This window comes from Ranitomeya variabilis, chromosome 4 (assembly GCF_051348905.1).
Source record: "Ranitomeya variabilis isolate aRanVar5 chromosome 4, aRanVar5.hap1, whole genome shotgun sequence".
Lineage (NCBI taxonomy): Eukaryota > Metazoa > Chordata > Amphibia > Anura > Dendrobatidae > Ranitomeya > Ranitomeya variabilis.
In genome coordinates, this window is record NC_135235.1 from 529,329,022 (window position 1) to 529,348,161 (window position 19,140).

The 19,140-nt window shown below is 47.1% G+C and overlaps 1 protein-coding gene and 1 long non-coding RNA gene across 2 annotated transcripts in view; one reads left to right on the plus strand and one right to left on the minus strand.

Moving 5' to 3' along the window:
• Positions 1-2,984, minus strand: part of LOC143765550 (uncharacterized) — a 116,492-nt gene extending 113,508 nt beyond the window's left edge. The window contains exon 1 of the long non-coding RNA XR_013213414.1: positions 2,863-2,984. This is a non-coding gene — a long non-coding RNA (uncharacterized LOC143765550). The remainder of the gene's footprint in view (positions 1-2,862) is intronic.
• Positions 1-19,140, plus strand: part of PPP1R1B (protein phosphatase 1 regulatory inhibitor subunit 1B) — a 91,033-nt gene that overhangs the window by 26,271 nt on the left and 45,622 nt on the right. The window lies entirely within an intron of this gene.

Here is a 19,140-nt window from a genome sequence, read left to right on the forward strand (position 1 = left end):
GATGTGCGGGCGCGGGCCCGCACGTCAATAGCGTTAAACAGCTGCAGCGCCGGCCGCCGCTAAGGGCCCGGTTCAGCCTGCGGCTGCCGGTAGGGGCCCGGTGAGCAGATGAGAGGGCCCCCTCTGCCCACCGGGCCCCATACGCCAGTCACGGCTGTAGTGCCCTGATGGCGGCCCTGTCTGCCACATTTGACACTGTGGATCACCAGCTCCTTCTCACTATGCTCCGCTCCATATGCTCCTGGTTCTCCTCCTACCTCTCTGACCGCTCCTTCACTGTATCTTTTTCCGGCTCCTCTTCCTCTCCTCGTCCCCTTACTATCAGGGTTCCGCAGGGCTCAGTCCTAGGCCCCCTCCTCTTCTCTCTATACACTGCCCCTATTAGACAAACAATCAGCAGATTTGGGTTCCAGTATTATCTCTATGCTGACGACACCCAATTATACACTTCTTCCCCTGACATCACCCCTACCCTAATTCAAAATACCAAGGATTGTCTGTCTGCTGTCTCTAACATCATGTCCTCCCTCTATCTGAAACTAAATCTCTCCAAAACTGAACTTCTTGTGTTTCGCCCCTCTACTAACCTCACTCTACCTAACATCGAAATTACCCTGGAGGGTTCAACCATAACTCCCAAGCAGCATGCTCGCTGTCTTGGGGTCATATTCGACACCGAACTTTCCTTTACTCCCTATATCCGATCACTCACTCGCTCTTGTCACCTGCATCTTAAAAACATCTCCAGAATCTGACCTTTTCTCACCTTTGAAACTGCTAAGACTCTTACTGTCGCTCTTATTCATTCCCGTCTGGACTACTGCAACTCTCTTACCAAACTTTCCCCTCTCCAATCCATCTTGAATGCAGCAGCCAGGGTCATATTTCTGTCCAGCCGCTTCACCGATGCCTCCATCTTGTGCCAGTCATTGCACTGGCTACCCATTCACTACAGGGTCCAGTATAAACTCATCTCTCTCACCCACAAAGCTCTCCACAGTTCTGCACCGCCGTATATCTCCTCTCTCATCTCTGTCTATCGCCCTACACGTGCCCTCCGTTCTACAAATGACCTAAGGCTAACATCCCCCGTAATCCGAACCTCGCACCTCCGTCTCCAAGACTTCTCTCGTGCTGCGCCAGCTCTCTCGAATGCACTTCCCCAGACGATCAGACTGATACCTAGCCCCGACCTATTCAAGCGCGCTTTGAAAACCCATCTCTTCAAACAAGCCTACCACATCAACTACTCAGTAAACCAACTCTGCCCTGTTCCCTCCTTCCAAATATTATTCTGAATCTGCACCCTACTATTCATCTGTCTCCACACCCTCCATGCACATGATAACTGCACTTGATACTTGACTATTGCACTTAAACACACGGGCTGATGACCGGATCATGCAGCTTTGTATGAAAATCCCTATGTATTATAATTGCCAGACCTGAAATAACAAGCACTTTACACCTATTGTGTCCCCCCATTTCCTTGTAGATTGTAAGCTTGCGAGCAGGGACCTCACTCCTAATGTCACTGTTTAACTGTCCTACCTTGTATTGAATTTATTATCTGTACATGTCCCCGCTTAATTGTAAAGTGCTGCGGAATATGTTGGCGCTATATTAATAAAAAATTATTATTATTATTATATGTGCAATAATCCCCATGAGGAGAGAAACACCCTCTTATATGAGCAGTACTTGGCACTATATACATGATTCACTATATACAGATAAAGGCGGCATCTTATTCATGTAACCATCTACCCAGTTCATTGTTATAGAAATTTGTGACTGAGGATAAGGTCACATTTCATGTAGCTGAAAAGTGGGGCCCTGGAGTTGGGTACTGGTGGGTCCTTGGCAACCCAGTATGACAGCGCTACCCTGTGGTGGCTTGTTACATGTTTGCCGATTGGTGGTCACTTAATAGCCTGTTTAAGCAGCCTGACCACATTTCCCACCAGCACAGAATGATTTCTAACAGATTGTTGTGTGTGCATAGACTGTCATTGTTCTCGGCAGCACATGTTCTGTTTATAGAAGACATGTGCTGCATAGACCCATGACTTTAAAGACTGCTTAAAAATCATTGCCCAGGAAAACACTCATTTGTTTAGGCTCCGTTCACATGCAGCAGTCATATTGCTACCGACCAGCAACAGTCATGCTGTGCTGCAGTCTTTCCACTGTTTCCCTATACAATCACCAAGACCATGATGCCTATCGTAATGGCTCTGAGGGTCTACAGGTGAAAAAGTTGTTTCCCTTTCAGATTAAGGCTACGTTCACACGATCCTTTTTTCACTGCGGATTTTTCAGGTCCTTTTTCGGGAAAATCCGCAGTGAAAAACGGCGGTGCTTCTCTCTGCGGTTTTGTGTCGTTTTTCTACTGCGGATTCCACTGCGGGTTTCCAACTGCAGTTTCCTATTGGTGCTGTTGGAAACCCGCAGCGGAATCCGCAGAAAGAATTGACATGGTACTTCTTTTTTCTGCAGGCAAATCCGCGCTGATTTCCCTGAGAAAAAAAGGATTGTCGGCACAGCGGTTTTTGTTTTCCATAGGGTAACATTGTACTGTACCCTGCATGGAAAACTGCTGCGGATCCGCAGCTGCAATTCCGCTGCGGATCCGCAGCAAAAACCGCATCGTGTGAACATAGCCTAAGTGATTGTGCATGGGAAAAAAGTGGAAATACCACAGCAGGACAAAACTGATGTAGTTTTCCACCACAGCGTAACTGCTGCATTCGAACACAGCTTTACAATGGCCAATTATTATGTAGAAATGAGAGTTCCTAGGAACACTTGTTTCTGATATTTGGCCAAGGTAAATGCACGTTTAAGTAAACTACTACTTACTGTATGGTGTCATAATGTTTGGCCAGTAAACTTTGGGAGGAGAGACGTTTCAGAGGAGAGGAGATTATACTAGGTGGTGGAAGCAGTTGTGGAAAGACAAGTAAATCTCTGTTTGGTTTTCCTTTCAGATCCCCTAATCTCATTAGCAGATTCCAGGCTGCAGACGCCCTGCAGGCGGCACATATATTAACCATGCACTGTCCAACAACAAGGACACATAGTCTATTTGCAGTTTTTCTGAATATAAAGCCCATTGGTCCTCAGGGAACGAGTATCATGGTCAATGCCGACAGCTATGTAAGGTGTATGGTCACTTAGGCCCAAAAGTGGTAAAATGTGCCTTTTGCAGAAATTCTGTGGGTTCATTGTAGATTTTACCTCAGATCTACTGTGAAAATCTGCAGTATACATTTAAAGGCATTGTATGTCAAATCTTCAGATGACAATGGAGATAAACGGGAAGAACAATAGCGCAATAGGGTCTTATCATAGTAACAAAGATGCTGGGATATAGAGAATTGCTCACCTGGCTGGGTTGTGAAGTCACATCACAAAACGCTTCAGTATCATACCTCCCAACCGTCCCGATTTCAGCGTGACAGTCCCGCTTTGGCACCGGGGTCCCGCTGTCCCGCTTCGGGCATTTAAAATCCCGAATTTGCGGCCGCCGGTGAAGCCCCGCCCACTTCCGGGACGTAGAGAGAGCCAGCCTGTTTTTTTTTTTTTTTTTATAAAAGCTGCCTCCTGACCGCCCGCGCAACACCCCCCCCCCTCCCGCCCCCTGTGCGGCGCTGCCACGCTGAAGGAGAGAGCCTGCAGCAATCAAGAAGAAAGGTCAGCGATTCACTACCTCTGGCTGTGTGTGCACGGAGCTCCGGCTTCTGCTCTTAGCTGCTATCCCGGCAGAGAAGGAGAGACGGGGGAGGTGCCGGGATAGTGCAGAGCTGTGAGCAGGAGACTGAAGACTTCAGCAGAGAGCTGCACATGGACATCAGCCGCCCCTGCATCACAGAGGAGATTGTGTGTGTGTGTGATGTGTGTGATGGCTGCGTGTGTGTGTGTGATGGCTGCGTGTGTGTGATGGCTGCGTGTGTGTGTGTGATGGCTGCGTGTGTGTGTGTGATGGCTGCGTGTGTGTGATGGCTGCGTGTGTGTGTGTGATGGCTGCGTGTGTGTGTGATGGCTGCGTGTGTGTGTGATGGCTGCGTGTGTGTGTGTGATGGCTGCGTGTGTGTGATGGCTGCGTGTGTGTGTGTGATGGCTGCGTGTGTGTGTGTGTTGGCTGCGTGTGTGTGTGTGTGTGTGTGATGGCTGCGTGTGTGTGATGGCTGCGTGTGTGTGATGGCTGCGTGTGTGTGATGGCTGCGTGTGTGTGATGGCTGTGTGTGTGTGATGGCTGTGTGTGTGTGTGTGATGGCTGTGTGTGTGTGTGTGATGGCTGCGTGTGTGTGATGGCTGCGTGTGTGTGATGGCTGCGTGTGTGTGATGGCTGCGTGTGTGTGTGTGTGTGTGTGTGTGATGGCTGCGTGTGTGTGTGTGTGTGATGTCTGCGTGTGTGTGTGATGGCTGCATGTGTGTGTGATGGCTGCGTGTGTGTGTGTGTGATGGCTGCGTGTGTGTGTGTGTGATGGCTGCGTGTGTGTGTGATGGCTGCGTGTGTGATGCATTTGTGTCAAAGCTGCATGTGTTTGTGAGCTGCGTGCGTGTGAGCTGCGTGCCTGTGTGTGAGCTGCGTGCCTGTATGTCATTATACAGTATGGAGCATCATGTGTGGTCATTATACAATATGGAGCATCATGTGCGGTCATTATACAGTATGGAGCATCATGTGCGGTCATTATACAGTATGGAGCATCATGTGTGGCCATTATACAGTATGGAGCATCATGTGCGGTCATTATACAGTATGGAGCATCATGTGCGGTCATTATACAGTATGGAGCATCATGTGTGGCCATTATACAGTATGGAGCATCATGTGCGGCCATTATACAGTATGGAGCATCATGTGTGGCCATTATACAGTATGGAGCATCATGTGCGGCCATTATACAGTATGGAGCATCATGTGCGGTCATTATACAGTCTGGAGCATCATGTGCGGTCATTATACAGTCTGGAGCATCATGTGCGGTCATTATACAGTCTGGAGCATCATGTGCGGTCATTATACAGTCTGGAGCATCATGTGCGGTCATTATACAGTCTGGAGCATCATGTGCGGTCATTATACAGTCTGGAGCATCATGTGCGGTCATTATACAGTCTGGAGCATCATGTGCGGTCATTATACAGTATGGAGCATCATTTGCGGTCATACAGTATGGAGCATCATGTGCGGTCATTATACAGTATGGAGCATCATGTGGGGTCATTATACAGTATGGAGCATCATGTGCGGTCATTATACAGTCTGGAGCATCATGTGCGGTCATTATACAGTATGGAGCATCATTTGCGGTCATACAGTATGGAGCATCATGTGCGGTCATTATACAGTATGGAGCATCATGTGCGGCCATTATACAGTATGGAGCATCATGTGGGGTCATTATACAGTATGGAGCATCATGTGCGGTCATTATACAGTATGGAGCATCATGTGTGTTCATTATACAGTATGGAGCATCATGTGCGGTCATACAGTATGGAGCATCATGTGCGGTCATTATACACTATGGAGCATCATGTGCGGTCATACAGTATGGAGCATCATGTGTGTTCATTATACAGTATGGAGCGTCATGTGTGGTCATTATATATTATGGAGCGTCATGTGTGGTCATCGTACAGTATGGAGCATCATGTGTGGCCATTATACAGTATGGGGCACTGTGTGGCCATATTTTTTTGTTTATAATTATTGTATATGAAACAGTGTGATCGGCAGTGCTAAATGGGTGTGGTTGGGATGTGGATATGGGTGTGACTAATTATGAATGGGTGTGGTCAGAGGCGTGGCCTAAAATTTGCCGCGGCGCGCAAAGCGCGCCGCAAACTTTGTCCCTCTTTCCCATCTTCAAAAGTTGGGAGGTATGTTCAGTATGGCTGCAGGAGACCCACAAGTAGATCCAGGATGAAGAAAAAAAAACCAGTAGGATTGGGGTTTTCTGCGCTTCCAAGGAGACCAGTGGATGAAATCCAGGGATTGTCGGTACATGGAACCAGGAGACAAGATAGGATGAAATAAGGGTGTTTGTCAACGCGTTTCAAAGCTAACTTCCTCAGGACAAACCACAAAATCATGATTGGGCGATCATCAGTGGTTCCCATAGCCATCAGATATCCTGGAGTCCTTTTGGCATAAAAATGCTCTGACTTTTAGAGCTCATGCAGACAAGCGAATCAGACTTGTGCAATCTGGTTTTTAATTAACTCTATTTTTGCATTAAAAAAATTAGATCCCACACGGAACATCCGAACGCCATCAGATTTTTACAGATATATTTATTTGATAAACTTAGGAAACAGTGTTTGATTATGTACATTTTTTAGTGTAGATGTATGAAAACGGATTGCACACGGACATCACTTGGATGTAAAAAATGGACACATGAATGGTACATGGATGAAAATCCGATGTAAATTAGAAAACAAATCATCCAAGTTCTCTCGATGAAACTCAGACAATTTTTCATACTCTCGTCTGCAGCCGCCCTTAGGAGCAGTTCAGCTAATTATATTGGGGTATGTGGGCTGCGGAGTCGGTAAGCCAAAGTTCTGACTAGTCCATTTTTTCCACACAGTAATAACAAAGTTACTCTACTAAAATGGTAACATGACTGATCCATTTTAAAAAAAATAAATAATATATATTTTGTAAAGCTGGACTCAGGATATTTCTACCTGACTCCACCCAAATTAACTCTGAGGGCTCATACTCACTTGCGAGAAACTCGGACGAGTCTCACATGTTAATACCCGGCACTTGCTGCCGGCACTCAGATCAGAGCGTGCGGCCACATAGGAATACAGGCAGCCGCACGCTCCGCTCCTGAGTGCCAGGTATTGACGTGCGAGACTCATCCGAGTTTCTCGCATGTGAGTATGAGCCCTTACTCTGATTCCTGTGCCCTGAGTGTCTGGCAGTGTTACTTGTGAATCTATGAAAACAGGGCATCATACATGCATGCATCTCTCTTCATTTTAAAGGGTATCTCTCACCCCCCAAAATACATATTAAAATAGCTGTACAGTGATATACAGGACTTTTCCCCCTTAAAAAAAACATTATAGCACTGCACATTTTAGTGGGACAGTGCTTGAGAAAATTTACTTTAAATTCAAATGCAAATTATGGGACTTTGGTGCACACTTGGCATGCCCAAGGGCACCTTCAATTAGGATCTTGGGGAGTTCCCCTGCTTGTGAAAGACAGCACTCGCTTGCTCAGAATGATCGCTGCCTGTAGTCAGCCAGAGTGTTTGCACTTGCCTACTGACAGTGCCTGACCCTGACCGTGTGCACACAGTGTGAGTGCATTCTCCTCTATGCATGTACTCGCTCAGCACACATCTGGTTGTATCAGTGTGGATTCTCTAATGGCTCTAACAAAGGCATCAGACCATCCACATTTGTTATAAAGTTTCCCTGACAAGAGACCAAATGCAACCCAAAACCCACTGATTATCACAAAGGGCCAACATGGCAATTTAACCTGCCATATTCTGGTATAACGTCCCACTTCCTGGTATAATGTCTCCCATCCTGGTTTTGTGTCCCTATTCTGGTACAGCATCCCCATTCTGTTTTAATGTCCACAGCCTGATTTAATGCCCCCTATCCTAGTATAATGTCCACCATCCTGTTATAATGTTCCCGATTCTGGTATAATGTCCCCAATTCTGGTATAATTTCCCCCCATGCTGGTATCATGTCCCCAATTCTGGCATAACTTCCCCCATTCTGGTATAATGCCTCATCCTAGTATAATGTCTCCATACTAGTACAATGTCCCCCATACTGGTATATCTCCATCATGGTATAATGTCCACCATCCAGGTATAATGTCCCTCATCTTGGTATAATGTTCCTCCATCCTAGGGCCCTTTTGTTCTTCTCCAGTACGTTTTAAAAATAAACAATTTACTCACCTTCCTTCGCTCCTACGCTACACAGCGTCCTCTTGTGTAGCCGATGCAGGAGCTAACAGCTGACTTCTGCATGCCATGCGCCACATCTTGCTGGCAAGCCAACATCTTCTGCGGGCCCCAGAGCTGTTCTCTGTGCCGCAATATATTTCACCTGAATGTGCGTCATTAGACGCACATCCACGTCAAATTGGCGACGTCTAGCTCCCCTTCTGCATGGGCCCAATTACACTCCAGCATCTAGGGGCTCATCTATTGCGGTCGCAACTCTGACACCGCAATAGTTGAGCCCCTGAATGCTGGAGTGCTAGGGTGATGCCACGAGTGCCCATGAGATGCTTCTGAGAGCCATAGGTTCTTCCCACCACTGATTTAATGTATAGCAAGACCTCCTGACTCTTTCCAAACATCGTAAAGATCAAGCCTACTGAATTTTAGATTGGGGTGGAGATAAGCCATCGTCAGGGGAGTCTGGGGGCAGCTCTTTCAAAAAACACAAAAATGCTTGGCCAAGCTAAGTATTCCTAGGCTGCCACTGTCCTTGACAGCGTGAGTCCTCTTTACACAGGACATTGCACTGCCAAGAACGATGATCTTTTACGCTGCATGAAAGATCACTTCATCTGAGGAACAAGTTGAACAATTGTTTTGCACATTCATTGGGAGATTGGCAGTCTGATTACACTGATAGATTATTGTGAAATTAGCACTCAGTGTCGATAATTATTCAGTACAAATGCTCCTTGAGGCGCATTTCAGAGCCACTTTTAAATTATCCCAACAGGAAAACGTGATGATTTTAGTTCTTTTCATACTGGACAATTAACTGAATTTATATAGTAAATGGATGCTGGAAAGGGTTACTGGTGTCATTTAGCTGGATGTTGGGTGGTGAAGGTGATTCCATGAAGGCCATGGAAATTCTTATCAGCATCGGGGGCTGCACTAACCCTCAATTTGAAATGTCTCTCATGTCTGATTTTCTGCAAGGTCAGCTTGTGACTGAGCAATGAAAGATAAATTATGGGCATACAGTGCTGATTATGGTCCACTATGGCAGTTTAGATTGCAAGCTCTGCTTTGCATGAACAAGGATCCTCTGTATTTGTTGATCTATTGATCTAATGGAATTAAGACTCTTTCATTGTTTGAACCGCCCTGTCAAGTGTTTGTACAACTCAGGTCTGTGTGTGTTGGCTTGTGACTGAAACTAGCTGTTTGTATATAGAAACTATGTATTGGAGTAGCTGTAAAGTGCTCTGAAGGAGCCATATGCATACAATGAATTATACGGTGTTACATATCAGGATGTATTTTAAAAAAATGTGTTCTCTCTAAAAGGTCTTAGGGTACTGTCACACAGTGCAATTTTGATCGCTACGACGGCACGATTCGTGACGTTCTAGCGATATCGTTACGATCTCGCAGTGTCTGACACGCTACTGCGATCAGGGACCCTGCTGAGAATCGTACGTCGGAGCAGATCGTTTGGAACTTTCTTTCGTCGCTGGATCTCCCGCTGTCATCGCTGGATCGTTGTGTGTGACAGCGATCCAGCGATGCGTTCGCTGGTAACCAGGGTAAACATCGGGTTACTAAGCGCAGGGCCGCGCTTAGTAACCCGATGTTTACCGTGGTTACCAGCGTAAAAGTAAAAAAAAACAAACCGTACATACTCACCATCTGATGTCCGTCAGGTCCCTTGCCGTCCGCTTCCCGCTCTGACTGCCGGCCGGAAAGTGAGAGCAGATCACAGCGGTGACGTCACTGCTGTGCTGTGCTCTCACTGTACGGCGGCACTCAGTCAGAGCGGGAAGCAGACGGCAAGGGACCTGACGGACATCAGATGGTGAGTATGTACGGTTTGTTTGTTTTTACTTTTACGCTGGTAACCACGGTAAACATCGGGTTACTAAGCGCGGCCCTGCGCTTAGTAACCCGATGTTTACCCTGGTTACCCGGGGACTTCGGCATCGCTCCAGCGCCGTGATTGCAAAGTGTGACCGCAGTCTACGACGCTGGAGTGATAATCGTACGACGCTGCAACGTCACGAATCGTGCCGTCGTAGCGATCAAAATTGCACAGTGTGACAGTACCCTTACAATTACGTACATACAACCCCAGATGAAGCAATCGCTACTGCTCATCAATGTGAGATGGGTTATAAGACCATTTCCAAAAAATTTGAAATCCATCATTTGACAGGGAGAAAAGTATTCACAAGTGGAAAACACTCAAGGCTTTTGACAACATTCCCAAGAGTGGGTATCCAAGCTCAGAGTCTAAGGGCCTCTGCATGTTAAATGTTCAAATTCATGACAGTTTGGAGCGCCGGTACTCGGTACCGGGTCCTGCGGTTCACAGGGGGATGTCACGGTGGCTGACCCGGTCCGTGGCCCTGGGACGTCCATAGAAAAGGGAAAGGTCTTTTAAGGGATAGAGTTTATGTTCGTAATGCCTCCTGTGGTATTCGGTCAGGGTGACCGACGCTGCTTTAAGGGGTCCGCTGGGGTGATGTTATGGCAGTAGATGGTATACCTTCCCACAGGTGAAGTATATTCCCAGGGCTTCCCAGTATGTAGATGGTGAATGGTGAATGGCGCAGTGAAGAACGAGGACACAAGGTTGTCTTTACTGAAGACATCAGCATCCACAGTCCAGGGCACCAGACCACAGGGCAGGCAGAGTCCGGCCGGTTCAGAGGCAAGTCCAGAGTCCTCTTTGTCCAGGTGGAAATCAATAGCCTTCCTTTGCGCTGTAGTGGTGTAGTCCGTTACTGCATAAGCTTCAAATAAGGTCCTCACAGATGTAGTGTCTCTCTCTCTGTCCCCCGTATAGGATAGGACAAAACCCATATGACTGGTGACTTGAGCCTGTTTATAGGGTTTCTTAGATAACCCGACTCTGTGGGGTGTCACTGTCCCTCCTGGGTGTAGGTGCGGACAGGTAACATGCAATTAGCTGTCCTGCCGGTCTCTGAAGTAAGGCATAGAGTTCCTTACTACCTCAGTGTTCCGGCTACCGGTATTCTGCACCTCAGAAGGAGGCAGCCTGTTCGGGGCTGGTCCCCTTCTGGTATCCTCTCCTTTGCTTTGCCTTCCTTCACGCTCGCTGCAATACAATTCTGCCTTCAAAATGTCTCTTTCTGGCAGCTGCAGCTCTGAGGGCATGCACAGCTCCGTGGACCCTCTGTCCACCTCAGACTGATGTCTGGAACTAACTCTGCTGATGTTCTTTCCTTCTCAGTTTCTTCTTTCTGCCAGGAGCTGCAGACCCCCACATCTGCTCAGCTATTCTCCTATCGTACCAGCTCCGCCTAGCTGATGTTCCTCGGCAAGCTCTCTTCTGGCAATCTCTTTCTCTAGCACATCTTTCTGCTTCCTTCCCCTCTGTCTCTCTGACGGGAACTGACTGACTTTCCCTACAGACTACCAGTTATATATATGGGGAGTCACCTAGTAAATAGGATCAGAAGCTCCCCCTGGTGGCCTGGATTATGAATGTGTTGCATGTTTGTGATACCTAGATGCAGTTATCCTTCCTTGCCTCCAAACGTAGCATCACTTTCCCCGGGAGGAAAGCAACACTACTGCGACGACCAGGACCCTGGGGCGCCACATATACAATTAGGAAAAGACTGAACAAGCATAGCTTGTTGGCAAAGGTTGCTGGGAGAAAGCACAACATTCAGCAAAGAGATCAGACAAAACAAGTAAACAAGCTGGGTCAGTACAGGTGGAGTCAAAACAATAATGCACCTATACAGGAAATGGTAGACTAACTGCAACCGAACCTAAGGGTACCGTCTCACAGTGGCACTTTGGTCGCTACGACGGCACGATCCGTGACGTTCCTGTTATGATCCGGTGACCTTGGAGCTGCATGAGAGACTTTCCCAGGAGTAGGTGGTACCTGTACTGACCGCAAACCCTAAACTAACACCGCAACTAGAAGTAGCCGTGGGATGTACCTAACACGTCCTAGACACCTCGACACAGCCGGAGGACTAAATACCCCTATAGATGGAAATCGGAATTCTATCTTGCCTCAGAGCAGAACCCCAGAGGATAGGCAGCCCCCCACAAATATTGACCCAGGATTACAACCCCAAGACAACTGCACTACCACCAACAACCACCGGAGGGAGCCCAAGAGCAGAATTCACAACAGTACCCCCCTTGAAGAGGGGTCACCGAACCCTCACCAGAGCCCCCAGGCCGATCAGGACGAGCCAGATGAAAGGCACAGACCAAATCAGCAGCATGGACATCAGAGGCAAAAACCCAAGAATTATCCTCCTGGCCATAACCCTTCCATTTGACAAGGTACTGAAGCCTCCGCCTCGAAAAGCGAGAATCCAAAATCTTCTCAACCACATACTCCAACTCCCCATCAACCAACACAGGAGCAGGAGGATCAACCGAGGGAACAACGGGCACCACATATTTCCGTAATAAAGATCTATGGAAAACATTATGGATGGCAAAAGAGGCCGGAAGGGCCAAACGAAAGGACACAGGATTGATAATCTCAGAAATCCTATAAGGACCAATAAACCGAGGCTTAAACTTAGGGGAAGAAACCTTCATAGGAACATGACGGGAAGACAACCAGACCAAATCCCCAACCTGAAGCCGGGAACCAACACACCGACGACGGTTAGCAAAACACTGAGCCTCCTCCTGAGACAACACCAAATTGTCCACCACATGAGCCCAAATCTGCTGCAACCTGTCAACCACAGAATCCACACCAGGACAATCAGAAGGTTCAACTTGCCCCGAAGAAAAACGAGGATGAAAACCAAAATTACAAAAGAAGGGCAAAACCAAGGTAGCCGAACTAGCCCGATTATTAAGGGCAAACTCGGCCAATGGCAAGAAAGCCACCCAATCATCCTGATCAGCAGACACAAAGCATCTCAAATAAGTTTCCAAAGTCTGATTAGTTCGCTCGGTCTGGCCATTTGTCTGAGGATGAAATGCGGAAGAAAAAGACAAATCAATGCCCAGCCTAGCACAAAAGGACCGCCAAAACCTAGAAACAAACTGGGAACCTCTGTCGGACACAATATTCTCTGGAATACCATGCAAACGAACCACATGCTGAAAAAACAACGGAACCAAATCAGAAGAGGAAGGCAATTTAGGCAAAGGCACCAAATGAACCATCTTAGAAAACCGGTCACAAACCACCCAGATAACCGACATCCTCTGGGAAACCGGAAGATCTGAAATAAAATCCATAGAAATATGCGTCGAGGGCCTCTCAGGGACCGGCAAAAGCAAAAGCAACCCACTAGCACGGGAACAACAAGGCTTGGCCCGCGCACAAGTCCCACAGGACTGCACAAAAGAACGCACATGACGTGATAAAGAAGGCCACCAAAAGGACCTACCAACCAAATCTCTGGTACCAAAAATACCAGGATGGCCAGCCAACACAGAACAATGAACCTCAGAAATCACTCTACTAGTCCATCTATCAGGAACAAACAGTTTCCCCACTGGACAGCGGTCAGGTTTGTCAGCCTGAAATTCCTGCAGAACCCGTCGCAAATCAGGGGAAATGGCAGAAAGGACCACCCCTTCCTTCAGAATGCCGACCGGCTCCAATACCTCAGGAGAATCAGGCAAAAAACTCCTAGAGAGGGCATCAGCCTTAACATTCTTAGAACCCGGAAGATACGAGACCACGAAATCAAAACGGGAGAAAAACAGGGACCATCGAGCCTGTCTAGGATTCAGCCGTTTGGCAAATTCGAGGTAAATCAGATTTTTATGATCGGTCAAGACCACAATACGGTGCTTGGCTCCCTCAAGCCAATGTCGCCATTCCTCAAACGCCCACTTCATAGCCAACAACTCCCGATTGCCGACATCATAATTGCGTTCAGCAGGCGAAAACTTACGGGAAAAGAAGGCACACGGTTTCATCAAGGAACCATCAGAATTCCTCTGAGACAAAACGGCGCCTGCCCCAATCTCAGAAGCATCAACCTCAACCTGAAACGGAAGAGAAACATCTGGCTGACGCAACACCGGGGCAAAAGTAAATCGGCGTTTAAGCTCCTGAAAGGCAGAGACAGCCACAGAGGACCAATTCGTTACATCAGCGCCTTTCTTCGTCAAATCGGTCAGGGGTTTAACCACACTGGAGAAGTTAGCAATGAAACGGCGATAAAAATTAGCAAAGCCCAAAAATTTCTGAAGGCTCTTCACAGATGTGGGCTGAATCCAATAATGAATGGCCTGAACCTTAACCGGATCCATCTCTATAGATGAGGGAGAAGAAATGAAGCCCAAAAAAGAAACCTTCTGCACTCCAAAGAGACACTTAGACCCCTTCACAAACAAAGCATTATCACGAAGGATCTGAAATACCATCCTGACCTGTTTCACATAAGACTCCCAATCATTGGAAAAAATTAAGATGTCATCCAAATATACAATCATGAATTTATCAAGATAATTCCGGAAGATATCATGCATGAAGGACTGAAAAACAGATGGAGCATTAGAGAGCCCGAATGGCATCACAAGGTATTCAAAATGGCCTTCGGGCGTATTAAACGCAGTTTTCCATTCGTCACCCTGCTTAATACGAACAAGATTATATGCCCCCCGAAGGTCAATTTTAGTAAACCAACTAGCCCCCTTAATCCTGGCAAATAAATCCGAAAGCAAAGGTAAAGGGTATTGAAACTTGACCGTGATCTTATTCAAGAGGCGATAATCAATACAGGGTCTCAAGGAGCCATCCTTCTTAGCAACAAAAAAAAATCCCGCTCCCAACGGTGAAGAAGATGGCCGAATATGCCCTTTCTCCAAAGACTCCTTAACATAACTCCGCATGGCGGTATGTTCAGGCACAGACAGGTTGAAAAGTCGGCCCTAAGGAAACTTACAGCCTGGAATCTAGTCAATAGCACAATCACAGTCCCTATGCGGTGGAAGGGAACTGGACTTGGGCTCATCGAATACATCCTGAAAATCAGACAAAAACTCTGGAACTTCAGAAGAGGAGGAAGAGGAGATTGACATCACAGGAACGTCATTATGAACCCCCTGACAACCCCAACTAGTCACAGACATAGACTTCCAATCCAACACAGGATTATGTATCTGCAACCATGGAAAACCCAGCACAATAGCATCATGCAAATTATGCAACACCAGAAAACGACAATCTTCCTGATGGGCTGGCGCCATGCACATGGTCACCTGTGTCCAAAACTGGGGTTTATTTTTAGCCAAAGGTGTAGCATCAATGCCCCTTAAAGGAATAGGGTTCTGCAAAGACTGCAAGGGGAAACCACAACGCCTGGCAAATTCAAAGTCCATTAAGTTCAAAGCGGGGCCCGAATCCACAAACGCCATGACAGAAAATGACGACAATGAGCAGATCAAGGTCAGAGATAACAGAAATTTAGGTTGTACAGTTCCGATGGTAACTGAACTAGCGATTCTCTTTGTACGCTTTGGGCTGACTGAAATGACATGAGAAGCATCGCCACAATAAAAACACAACCTATTCTGACGTCTGAATCCTTGTTGTTCTGTTCTAGACAGAATCCTATCACACTGCATAGGCTCAGGCATCTGCTCTGAGGACAACGCCACAGCACGCACAGTTCTGCGCTCCCGCAAGCGCCGATCAATCTGAATGGCCAGAGACATAGAATCACTCAGACCAACAGGCGTGGGAAACCCCACCATAACATCTTTAACAGATTCAGAAAGACCCTTTCTGAAAATTGCCACCAAAGCATCCTCATTCCATTTAGTCAGCACAGACCATTTTCTAAATTTCTGACAATACAATTCTGCCGCTTCTTGACCCTGAGACAGGGCCAACAAGGTCTTCTCCGCTTGATCCACAGAATTTGGTTCATCATATAATAATCCTAGAGCCTGAAAAAAGGCATCTACATTATGCAAGGCCGGATTGTTATGGACTGGTAATTTAGGAGCGACATGCGACTAGCTCTGGGCAGGTGGTAACTATACAGACCGCAGTTCCTGATCTTAACACAACACTAGCAGTAGCCGTGGAATGTTCCTGTCACTCCCTGGACATCTCGTCACAGCCGGAGAACTAGCTACCCCTAAAGGTAGAAACAGGAAAGCTATCTTGCCTCAGAGAAAATCCCCAAAGGATAGGACAGCCCCCCACAAATATTGGCTGTGAGAGGAGAAGGAAATGACATACGTAGTATGAAACAAGATTTAGCAAAGGAGGCCAATTCTAGCTAGATAGACAGTAAGGAAAGAAACACTGTGCGGTCAGTAATAAAAACTAGAAAAAGTCCACCGCAGAGATATGCAAAAATCTCCACACCTGACTAAAGGTGTGGAGGGCAAAATCTGCAGCCCAGAGCTTCCAGCTTAGCTGAATAGATCCATACTGATAAGCTGGACAAATGAACAAAACATAAAATGTGCTCAACAATAAGTCCACAACAAGTGGACTGCAAAAGGACAAGCAAGGACTTATCTTTGCTGAACGGGTCAGAGTGTCAGGGAAATCCAAAGAGCCGCGCCTCCAAGCAGGAACAATTGACAACTGGCATTGATTGAGCGATAAAGCCAGACTAAAATAGCCAAGCAGAAAGACGATCAGTGGAAGCAGCTGCTGATGCTAAATCCAAGAAGCAGCTACACCACTCAAAACCACAGGAGGGAGCCCAAGAGCAGAATTCACAAAAGTGCTACTTACAACCACCGGAGGGAGCCCAAGAGCGGAATTCACAACAGTACCCTCCCCTTGAGGAGGGGTCACCGAACCCTCACCAGAGACCCCAGGCCGATCAGGACGAGCCAAGTGAAAAGCACAAACCAAATCGGCGGCATGGACATGGGAGGCAACCACCCTAGAATTATCCTCCTGGCCATAACCCTTCCACTTGACAAGATACTGAAGCCTCCGCCTCGAAAAACGAGAATCCAAAATTTTTTCAACCACATATTCCAACTCCCCCTCAACCAACACTGGGGCAGGAGGATCAACAGAGGGAACCACAGGTACCACATATCTCCGCAACAACGATCTATGGAAAACATTGTGGATGGCAAAAGAGGCTGGAAGGGCCAAACGAAAAGACACTGGATTGATAATCTCAGAAATCTTATAAGGACCAATAAACCGAGGCTTGAACTTAGGGGAAGAAACCTTCATAGGAACATGACGAGAAGATAACCAGACTAAATCCCCCACATGAAGCCGAGGACCAACATATCGACGGCGGTTAGCAAAACGCTGAGCCTTTTCCTGAGACAACGTCAAATTGTCTACCACATGAGTCCAAATCTGCTGTAACCTGTCCATCACGGAATCAACACCAGGACAATCAGAAGGCTCAACCTGCCCTGAAGAAAAACGAGGATGGAAACCAAAATTACAAAAAAAAGGCGAAACCAAAGTAGCCGAACTGGCCCGATTATTAAGGGCAAACTCGGCCAACGGCAAGAAAGCCACCCAATCATCCTGATCAGCAGACACAAAGCATCTCAAATAGGTTTCCAAGGTTTGATTAGTTCGCTCAGTTTGGCCATTTGTCTGAGGATGGAACGCCGAAGAAAAAGACAAATTAATGCCCATCCTAGCACAAAAGGACCGCCAAAACCTGGAAACAAACTGGGAACCTCTGTCAGACACAATATTCTCCGGAATGCCATGCAAACGAACCACATGCTGAAAAAACAATGGAACCAAATCAGAGGAGGAAGGCAATTTAGGCAAAGGTACCAAATGGACCATTTTAGAGAACCGGTCACAAACCACCCAGATAACAGACATCCTCTGAGACACAGGAAGATCCAAAAAAAAATCCATGGAAATATGCGTCCAGGGCCTCTCAGGGACAGGCAAAGGCAAAAGCAACCCACTAGCGCGGGAACAGCAAGGCTTAGCCCGGGCACAGGTCCCACAGGACTGCACAAAAGAACGCACATCCCGCGACAAGGAAGGCCACCAAAAGGACCTAGCAACCAAATCTCTGGTACCAAAAATCCCAGGATGACCGGCCAACACAGAACAATGGACCTCAGAAATTACCTTACTTGTCCATCTATCAGGAACAAACAGCTTCCCCACAGGACAGCGGTCTGGTTTATCAGCCTGAAATTCCTGAAGCACCCGCTGTAAATCAGGGGAGATAGCAGAAAGAATCACCCCTTCCCTAAGAATGCCAACCGGCTCAAGAACTCCAGGAGAATCAGGCAAAAAACTCCTAGAGAGGGCATCCGCCTTAACATTCTTAGATCCTGGAAGATATGAGACCACAAAATCGAAATGGGAGAAAAACAGGGACCATCGAGCCTGTCTAGGGTTCAGCCGCTTGGCCGACTCGAGGTAAATCAGATTCTTATGATCGGTCAAGACCACAACGCGGTGCTTGGCTCCCTCAAGCCAATGTCGCCACTCCTCAAATGCCCACTTCATAGCCAACAACTCCCGATTGCCGACATCATAATTGCGTTCCGCAGGCGAAAACTTTCGGGAAAAGAAGGCACATGGTTTCATCAAGGAACCATCAGAGTTCCTCTGTGACAAAACGGCCCCTGCCCCAATCTCAGAAGCGTCAACCTCAACCTGAAAAGGAAGAGACACATCAGGCTGACGCAAGACCGGGGCAGAAGTAAATCGGCGCTTAAGCTCCTGAAAGGCCTCCACAGCCTCAGAGGACCAATTTGCCACATCAGCGCCTTTCTTCGTCAAATCGGTCAGGGGCTTAACCACACTAGAGAAGTTGGCAATGAAACGGCGATAAAAATTAGCAAAGCCCAAAAATTTCTGAAGGCTCTTCACAGATGTGGGTTGAACCCAGTCATGAATGGCTTGGACCTTAACAGGATCCATTTCTATAGACGAAGGAGAAAAAATAAACCCCAAAAAAGAGACCTTCTGGACCCCAAATAGGCACTTAGGCCCCTTCACAAATAGAGCATTATCACGAAGGATCTGGAATACCATCCTGACCTGCTTCACGTGAGACTCCCAATCATTGGAAAAAATCTAAATATCATCCAAATACACAATCAAGAATTTATCAAGATAATTGCGGAAAATATCATGCATGAAGGACTGAAATATAGAAGGAGCATTAGAAAGCCCGAAAGGCATCACCAGGTATTCAAAGTGGCCTTCGGGCGTATTAAATGCAGTTTTCCATTCGTCACCCTGTTT